The sequence below is a fragment of the Convolutriloba macropyga genome, chromosome 12 (assembly GCF_964194025.1).
Source record: "Convolutriloba macropyga chromosome 12, txConMacr16.3, whole genome shotgun sequence".
Classification (NCBI taxonomy): Eukaryota; Metazoa; Xenacoelomorpha; order Acoela; family Convolutidae; genus Convolutriloba; species Convolutriloba macropyga.
This window is the reverse complement of record NC_134479.1, coordinates 37,604,304-37,613,230: the sequence shown is the minus strand read 5'-3', so window position 1 is coordinate 37,613,230 and position 8,927 is coordinate 37,604,304. Positions and strand designations below refer to the sequence as shown.

General features: G+C 34.9%; 1 pseudogene; it reads left to right on the top strand.

Annotated features, from left to right (window-relative positions):
• The first annotated feature begins 6,638 nt into the window (after positions 1 to 6,638).
• LOC142351039 (retinol dehydrogenase 12 pseudogene) lies at positions 6,639 to 7,954 on the top strand (annotated as a pseudogene).
• Positions 7,955 to 8,927: the final 973 nt, after the last annotated feature.

The window sequence follows — 8,927 nt, the reverse complement described above, 5'->3', positions numbered from 1 at the left end:
TTGAATTTGAATTGTATTGGGGCGCTGTCTTTTTTTACGACTCGAAGAGGAGTATTGGAGAAGTCCTTTTTTTAATCAATTTTATTGGAGTGAATTTTGAAGCGGGAAATGAAACGCGTGAAAAAATTTGTAGTGATTTGGTTGCTGAACAAAAGTGAAGAGCGGAAGGAAAAGAGAGTGTTTTTTTGTTCATACTGCTGTTTTTGAGAGAGCGAGAAATTGATGTGTGAAAAAATTTTCTCTGAGCGAGCGAAATTTTTTTGTTCACGTGAGGCTTTTAAAAGCAGTTTTTTGCAATTTTTCTTGTTTATGAGCTTTGGTTATGATATTGCATTGGATTTGGGCTCATTCTGATAGGAATTGAAGGTTTCGAGTAGTTAATTTGAGTTTTATGCAAATTTGGAGGTTTTTGATCAGTTTTGCTGATTTTTCGACGAAATTTAATGTATTTTGGCTTTTTTTGTTTTACTGCATTAAGTGCAATTTGTATAGAAGCTCGTTACTCAAGGATCATCAGGGATACAAATTGATTACAATTTTGTTGTTATAAAACATTTTTTCTGAAGAAAAATGGCAGAAAAATTAGGAATTTTTTTAACCACTTAAAATTTTTGGCTTTTTTCGGTTTTTTTTTCAATGGTAGACAATTTCTTTAGCTTGTTATGACTTGCCCATTTTTTCGCGAGCATTTCATTGCTCTATTGGCTCAAAGTAACTTTATTTGGCTTTATTTTTTGTAAAATTTAAAAAACTTTTTTTTCTCGTTTTTTATTTGTTCAATTTGGTTTTCAATGTCGTTTCTGTTCTTCCTCAACCTTTGATAGCATTTGTGGAGTTTTCTAGTGGAAGTCAGTTGTTTTTAGCTCTTTTGAATGTCTCTCATTTTGATTGATATTAGTTTCGAGTTGTTTTTGTTAAAGAAAATCGAGTAAATCAGAGCAAATTTTGGCCACTTTTTGTCTTTTTTCTAAGTTTATTGGCTATTTCTTCCAATTTAATGATTTTTGTTGGCAACCTTTTCTCAATAAAGAGAATTTTTATAGGTGTTGATACTATGAATTTGCTCTTGAAGGCTTGGCAGGGCAGTTTTCATTTAAACAAATTATACAAATCTCTAATTCGTTAAAGAGTTTTTCTTAGTCTTTTTTTTTAGTTTGTTGTTTAAAGTTTCTCTGCAAGTACTAGGTGGGCGATTGATCTAGCCAAATATATAACTAATTGATTTCTATGAGTTATGGTTGGGAAGCTGCATGTTATCTTTTTGTAGAGAATTTTGTTTGGATTTTTAGAGAATTTTATTTTTTGATTTGGTCCTTTGTCAAGTTTCCAGTTCTCCAGTCTTTTCTTTGTGAATTGGTTACACTGTCTGTCGATTGATAATATGCTGGTGATGCATCTGATTAGTGAGAATAGTCAGATTTCTAGTTCGAGTCGTTTCCGGAATTCTTCCGGCTATATTTTTTTTAAGATCTATTCACACATTTTCATGATTTTTGAAGTAAAATTGGAGTAGTGATTTTGGTCTCGCCGAAACAGGAAATGGAACGAAAAAGCGAGTGGTTTTGCGGCGTGAATTTTTTTCGCTCTAATTTTAAAGTAGAGTGAGAAAATGGTGTTTGAACAAAAATTCGGTCTCTCGGTAGTGGTTTTTTGTTCACATGCGGCAATTTCACTCTGATTTTTACTGTTTTTTCGATTTTTTGGATCGGATTTTTTTCTAAATAGTTTTTCCAATCCATTCACAGCTCATTCTGGACCTAGTTTTTTGTTAGAATCAAAATTACATATCTCACTAGTGGGTTTTTTGTTCTCCCTAGCAGCATTTTGACATTGATTTTCTGTTTTTTTTTGTCATCTGACTTTTTTTAGAAATGGTCTTCCTAATTCACTCATTGTCCGTTCTAGGTCTAGTTGTTTGTTAAGTCAATGAAAATTCTTTGAATTGTACGTCAGGACTTGTCCTGCTATGTTTTTTTGTTTCGTCGTCTGACGCTCTTTTTTCGTTTTACATTTGTTCACACCGCAAAGCTGAAAAAGTCAAATTTTCTGAATGACTTCTTCCTCTCACTAACGGCATTTGCGCGCGTGACGTCATTTCGCACTCGCTTTTGCGAAAGATTTTAGGTTATTTGCGTGATTAGATTTTGATCATACATGACTTACCTCACTCAGTAAAATGACTTTTGCACTTTAAAACTTAAGTTTAATTTGAATTTGTTTAAGGTCAAAGGAACTCTTATGTGCAGTAAAGGTACCTAATAAGAGGCTTCTGTGGAATGAATTTTAACAAGCTTTATTAATTTATTGCTGAATGTTTTTCAGCCTAGTTTTTTGAGCGGCGTCAATTTTTTTTCAATTTAGATCTGTATCTGTTTCTATCTCTATTATATGGCACGCAGGTCTATTCTTTCGCAGCTATTCCGGCAATCTGCCGGCTATGTTAATCTAAATGAATGCGTCAAATAATAAATTTCACGCAGAAATGCTGTAATGAGATGACATACTAAAAGCTGAACAACAAAATCCCAAATACAATTAAAGACCAAACGACGAGTGGTGGCGCCAAAGGCATCATTTGAATTGACATTAACCTGATATGACTGACTACAAGCACAGAAAACTTAAGCATCATATTAAAAACCGGAACCTTCTAACAGAGCCGTTTACGGCAGCTCACGGCAACCTGCATCTAATTAGCCTCACGGGAACGGCAAGGAACCAGTCGAGGCTGAAGGATACATAACTTTCTAACCGAGCTGCAGGCTACAGACTCAACAGATTGCACCAGAAAAAAACGAATAGTCAATTGAATAAAAGTGGTTCTACACAAATGTTGTTTTGCGAACAACTTTCTCTAAATTAAGAGCAATATTTTGAACCTGCTCACACTCACTAGGAGGAATGTCCGTTGATAGAAGTCAATTCAAAATTTGAAAAGAAATTGCCAAATGTGTTTGCTTATATGTTGTGTTTTACATATAAACAGTCTACTCAGCAGAGGAAAGTTTGGCGTGGGTCGTGGAGAGGCTGAGAAGAACAGAAATCTAACGCAACCAAGATAATCAATGAAGAGCGACACTTGAATTGGTCGTCGGAGAAGGGTTAAACAAAGTTTTCTAGCAACCGTTCCAAAGTTTTCTAGAAGATTTTGAAAAAGTGCTAATCGACGGGGCGAAAGAATGTACCGTAAGCCGTTTTTACCTTCATCACATGGTACTGTCCATCTCGTCCAGGACACACATCCAAATTCGCCCAAATTCCACGAGAAGTAATGTATTTCAGGATTCAGAGAACTTCGGTAACTCTAAAAGGCGATTGGTTGCTCTCACTCCGTTTGGATCTCTTGTGTTGGCAGATATTCTTTGACAAGTCGCTTCCGGAAGTGGGTCATCATGTTGAAGATTTCTCCATGTGTTGAAGCTTTGGGGAATCATGCTGTCGAGCTATCCTAGTGGCAGAGTTGAATGGTCGGCTGATCAAGAAGTGGTTAGGTGTGAGAGGCATCTCGTTGTCTTGAAGCTCAGCAACATTTGGGAGGATGCGAATTCGAGGTGGCTTAACTCTCTACCAGAAATGTTTGGAATACATCAATCGAGAGCCTTCTTGAGCCTAGAATGATCAGCAGTGTTCGTTTTGCTGTCTGCATTAAGCGCAATCCTGTGTTTAGAGATTTCAAACGTCTGATCAGCCATCACGAAAAATTGATTTTTCTTTTACTGTCATAATTTTGATTTCGAGCTGTGCGGCAATCCTTCGCAATTTAACCAAAAACGTGCTCCTAGGAATCAACGAATTGCCTCGCCCAGGCTATATCGTTCAAGAATAGGGCCGATGCGATAGCGAGGCTATTCTTGATCTCATCTTTTTTAATTCGTCCCTATATTTTACGACCCTTTACCACGCGCCAAGACATCAAATTTTGACCCTTTTGACTTCTACCATTCAGAGGCTGAATTTTTATGCGTGAGGTCACAAATACTGGATTGGTACGAGTGTTTTGATTGGTCAATCATGTGTATTTTTTAATCATTACTTACTCAAGAAAATAACCTCAGCGTTAGTTTTAAATCTAAATTGAGAATCCAAACTCAGTAAAATTCATTGGAGTTGGACTATTTTTCAAAAAAAATTGTTATTGTTAAAGACTATAAACCAATGAGTTGTTTTCATAAAAATACCTAGTTTTGAAATTTGATGTTTTCTTGTAAGGAAATTGTTTAAGAAATGGTTCTGTCTGCTTAGTTTTATCTTGATTTGAAATCAAGTATCTTTTTAATTATTTTTGAAAAACTATCAAGAGCTCCTCAGTTTTTCATGAAATGCATATGAATAATTTTAAAAAATGCAGTTTGGACTCTAGTTTCTATAGTTTTTTTCAAATCTTTTTTCTGAAAAACTCCGGAAATTTATTGTTGCCTTTAAGTAGTTTTTAGAAATGTATGTGTGCGTTAATATACTGATTCTCTATTGATCACAATTGCCGATTTTTACAGCAGATTCTGTCAACCATCCTATAATAACGGTACTTTGCACATAATTTCTTTGATAATGCTAGCAATCACACCAATTTTTGATGAACTAGTCGGTTTTGTAGGCCAGATTTTTAAGACTTTGTAAACTTCGCTTTGGTTTCAGCTGCTTTTGACATTCGTTTTAATGGGTCTTTCGAAAAACTGGCTTTGTTGCAATCAAGAACTCGGCACTTTGAGAGGCGGTAGTTTACTTTAAATGCTTTAATTATAATTGCAATGAGATTTTTTCAAAGATTGGTTTTGATTTTTATTTGTTGACTTTTTACGATACCTGTTATTCCTCATTTTTTATATTTCTGTATATGATAATCACATCTCTTAATATCAGGGATTTTATTAGATGTTGTGTTGTTTTCGTTCTGCTTTTCTTATCCTTTATCGAGACTACTTGCTATTTATAGTTGTCATTTCAATGAAATCTTGTTTTTAAATTGTGTCCTTATTAGCTTGTTTTTTGAATTAGTGTTTTGTATGTGAGCCTTAAAGCGTTTTTTAATATTTTTGAAAAAGTTTTAAGGGCTCTTAAGTTGACATTTTTTTCTTTCAGGAACGCGATCTATATAATTTTGCACATATGCAGTTCTAACTGTTTTCTATAGTTTTTTCTGATCTTTTTTGTTAAAACTCAGGAAACTTTTTGTCGCCTCTAAGTTTTATAGAGATACGCTCGTTTTGTGGTTGTGTTAATGTAGCAACGCTATAACGAGCAGAACTGTTTAATTATTCTGCAGTATACGTCAGCCATCCGGTAATAATGGTACAGTAGCCCATTATAAACTCTATTGCTATAGCTTCAATAAGAATTCTTCGAAGAGTGATAACTATTTATATCCTTCAGATTTTTTTCTGAAAACTGATTACAATTTTTATGCTTAATTCATCTTGAGACGTTTATTATTTCTCTAGTTTTGATACCAGCTCTTTTTTTGTGTATTAGAGAAGATGATAATCAGATCTCTTAATGCACAGGATTTTTATGGATTGTTGGTGTTGCATTTCGTGCTGCTTGGTTATCGAGACTACTTCTTTTTCCGAACGGATATTTTTTTCATTCTTTCCTGTCCGTAAGTTGTGTATTTTTTAGCGTGATTAAGTGCGTTAATTTATTTTTGTGGTTAACTTGGTGCGTATTAGCGTTAGTTAATATATTCTTTGAAAAACTAATACGAGCTCTTGAGTTATCCTCTTTTTTTTCAGGAACTCAATCTATATATTTTTTAATAAATGCAGTTTGGATTCTTTTTATGTTTTGGGTTTTTTTAATGGTTTTTTTATATTTTGTCGGATTGTTTTTCTGAAAAACTAAAGAAACTTATTGTGACCTCTAAATATGTTTTAGAGATTTACAGAAGTTTTGTTGGTGTTACTTTAGCGAGCAGAACTGTTTTTTACTGCCGAATACCACAACCATCCATTAATAATGGTACGTATTACAATTTTGTTTCAACAATGCTAGCGATCACGCCAATTGATTTATAATAGGTTTTTTATTGGGCAGTTGACGTAGTCTTAGTTTCAACAAACTTTTTCTTGGGCGGACAGCTTTTTAAGATCCTGCAGTTTAAGCATATGAGGTAACTGCTTTTGGTACTCGATTTAATTAATTTTTTAACAACTGATTTTGTTTCATTAATAACTCGGTGCGTCGAGAATTTTTTGAAGATTGATTTAGATTTGTATACTTAAATTGTTTTTTTTGCAAGACCTTTAGTTTTGATACCACTTATTCGTTACTTTTTATGTATTTGCGGGAATTGTTGGCTAAACTCCATGAGAAAATTTTTGCTGTCCTAAGAGCACGCAAAAACTGATTCCAATTATGGCATGTCATTAATTATGGTCTGTATGGCCTAAGAGGTAGAACGGTCATAAAAATTTATGAATCCAAGTATAAGTTCGTGTGAACATCAATTATGGTCGTATTCTGCCGAAAAATCCAATTTATGACACCGTCGCAACGCTTATTTGTTCATCCAATACCTAGTGTTTTCTACTTCTTTGTCGCTCAGAATTATTTTCGCCTGCGACCACATGGGCAATTTCAATTTAATAGTCTTAGCAACTGCCTGAGAGCAATGTCTACGTTAGATCTTATATTTCAGATTGATAGTTTATTTGAATTAATGGCTGGAGCTTCTGAAGCTAAAGACGCTTATCTGAATAGAGAATCGTACCGACTAGATGGGAGAGTTATTATAATTACTGGATCAAGTGCTGGATGTGGTAAAGAAACAGCTCGCGACTTGGCGCTTCGAGGAGCTACAATCATAATGGCCAATCGCGACCTTGAAAAGACTAACCGAGTCATTGCTGCTCTGCGTGAACAAGAAGGAGCTGATAATCTTCCTGAAGAGCGATTCGTTGTTAAGAAATTAGACCTTTGTGATCTTGAAAATGTGAAACAATTTGCTGAAGAAGTTAAGAAAGAGTATCCTGTCATTGATATTTTGATCAACAACGCGGGAAAAATGGGTGGTCCGAGGCAGGTCACAAAAGATGGATTTGAGTCTCAGTTTCAAACGAATCATTTGAGTCATTTCTTGCTGACATATCTGTTGATTGACAACTTACTTAAATCGCCGAATAAACCAAGAGTCATTAACTTATCATCAGTGGCACATGATAGTGGAAAGGCCAGCTTCATAGATGACTTACAGTGTGAAAAATCTTACCCCTCGCAAGGGTTTGGAGCTTATTGCAACACAAAATTAATGAACATACTTTTCACGAAGAGCCTGGCTGAAAAGTATTCTGGCAAAATTACTGCATATGCAGTTCATCCGGGATTTGTCAAATCGGAATTGGCTCGCTCAAGTAAGTTTGCCCAATGTTTTTACTGCTGTGCTGGTTTTATGGCGAAAACTGAAAGACAAGGGGCCTTGACTACAATCTACTGCGCTGTCAGCAACAAAGCGGGTGACGAAACGGGGTTGTATTATGCAGATTCAAAAGCCAAACAGCCCAGTAAGAATGCGAGGAATATGGAACTGGCGGAAAATCTGTGGAAGGCTAGCTGCGATTTGCTCAAAATCAAATGGGAGGTTTAACCCCCATTAGTTAGATGAAATACGAGCTTCGGCTTTTTTCCCCTTGTGTGACAAGCTATTTATCAGTGCTCCTTGACCAGTGTATTATGCTGCATATCATCCGAACAATTTGTTCTTCGTTTTACAATCCCTGCTTTACGTCTCGATATCAACCTACCATGTATGATTCTAAGTGTATATATATTTATTCTCAATCTTTTCTGGAAAGCCAATTTTAATGCTTAGATGAGATTTAGCAAGTGATGTTAACAAATTTTGCCGGAATATTCGATTTTTTAATTATTAACTTCTTTATTTGATTCGTTCGCCTAACCAAACATTTGTGCAGTACTGCTTTTGACAACTGGTAGATATTTTTTATTTTTAATACTTTTATGATAACTTTTACTCCTCTGTCTTTTTCCTATCATTAGCTTAATACAACTTTTTATCACAAGCGCGTCTGTCCACTGTTCTACCACTTTTTAATAAGTATGATTAATGCTAAATTTGTTGTCTTCGTGTTTTTGTAAGACTAAAAGCTCAATCAAATTTGGTGCATTTTACTTAATTTTAACCAGTGTGTTATAACGGACCCCCTTTCATGATCACTTTCAAGAAAATGTTATATTGATTTAAGCTTTTTAGTTAGCTGTTTGGGTATTTTTGCGAGAAGCTTGTGACTAGCCTGTGCTAAGTACATGATAATAATCGTGTTTTTAGAACTGGGAGGACAAAATAACCATTTTCTTAGTTTTAACAATAACATATAACAAATGGCGTCTTATTGAGCAGGATTTTGCCCTTTCTATCGAAGAGAAAACTAGGGCATCAGTTTTCAATTCAATATATAATCTTTAACTGCATAAAAGAAGTCTAAATTGTCTTCATATCAATACTATCTGCTCTTTGGAGTTTATTAAATTGAAACTTTCCCTTTCCTCCGTTAACATTTCTGGAAATAAAAATCTGCGTGAAGAAGCTTTATGCATGTTTTGCGTGAGTGAATGTTGAGAACATTCCGCAATAAATTGATATGTTTTCTTCATAAAGGCTGGTCCTTGGAGCCTATTAGATCCACCCGCTCAAATTAATCATGACCTTTGAATCGCCCAACATTTATTAGAAAACTACGACGCCGTAATGGGGGATTCTATTCATGAACATGGATCCCGAGAGGGGGGGGGGGGGTGTGTTCAACGCATTTGATTCCTGATTCAAAATTGGGGAATTCAATGCATCTGTGCAACATATTCTATTCTTTAAAGCATATTTTCTATACCGATAGTTTTAGCGCTATTGTACATACAATCCCTAGCTATGTGTTTAATTTAACCTCTATTTATTAAAATAACATGCACAAAGGTGT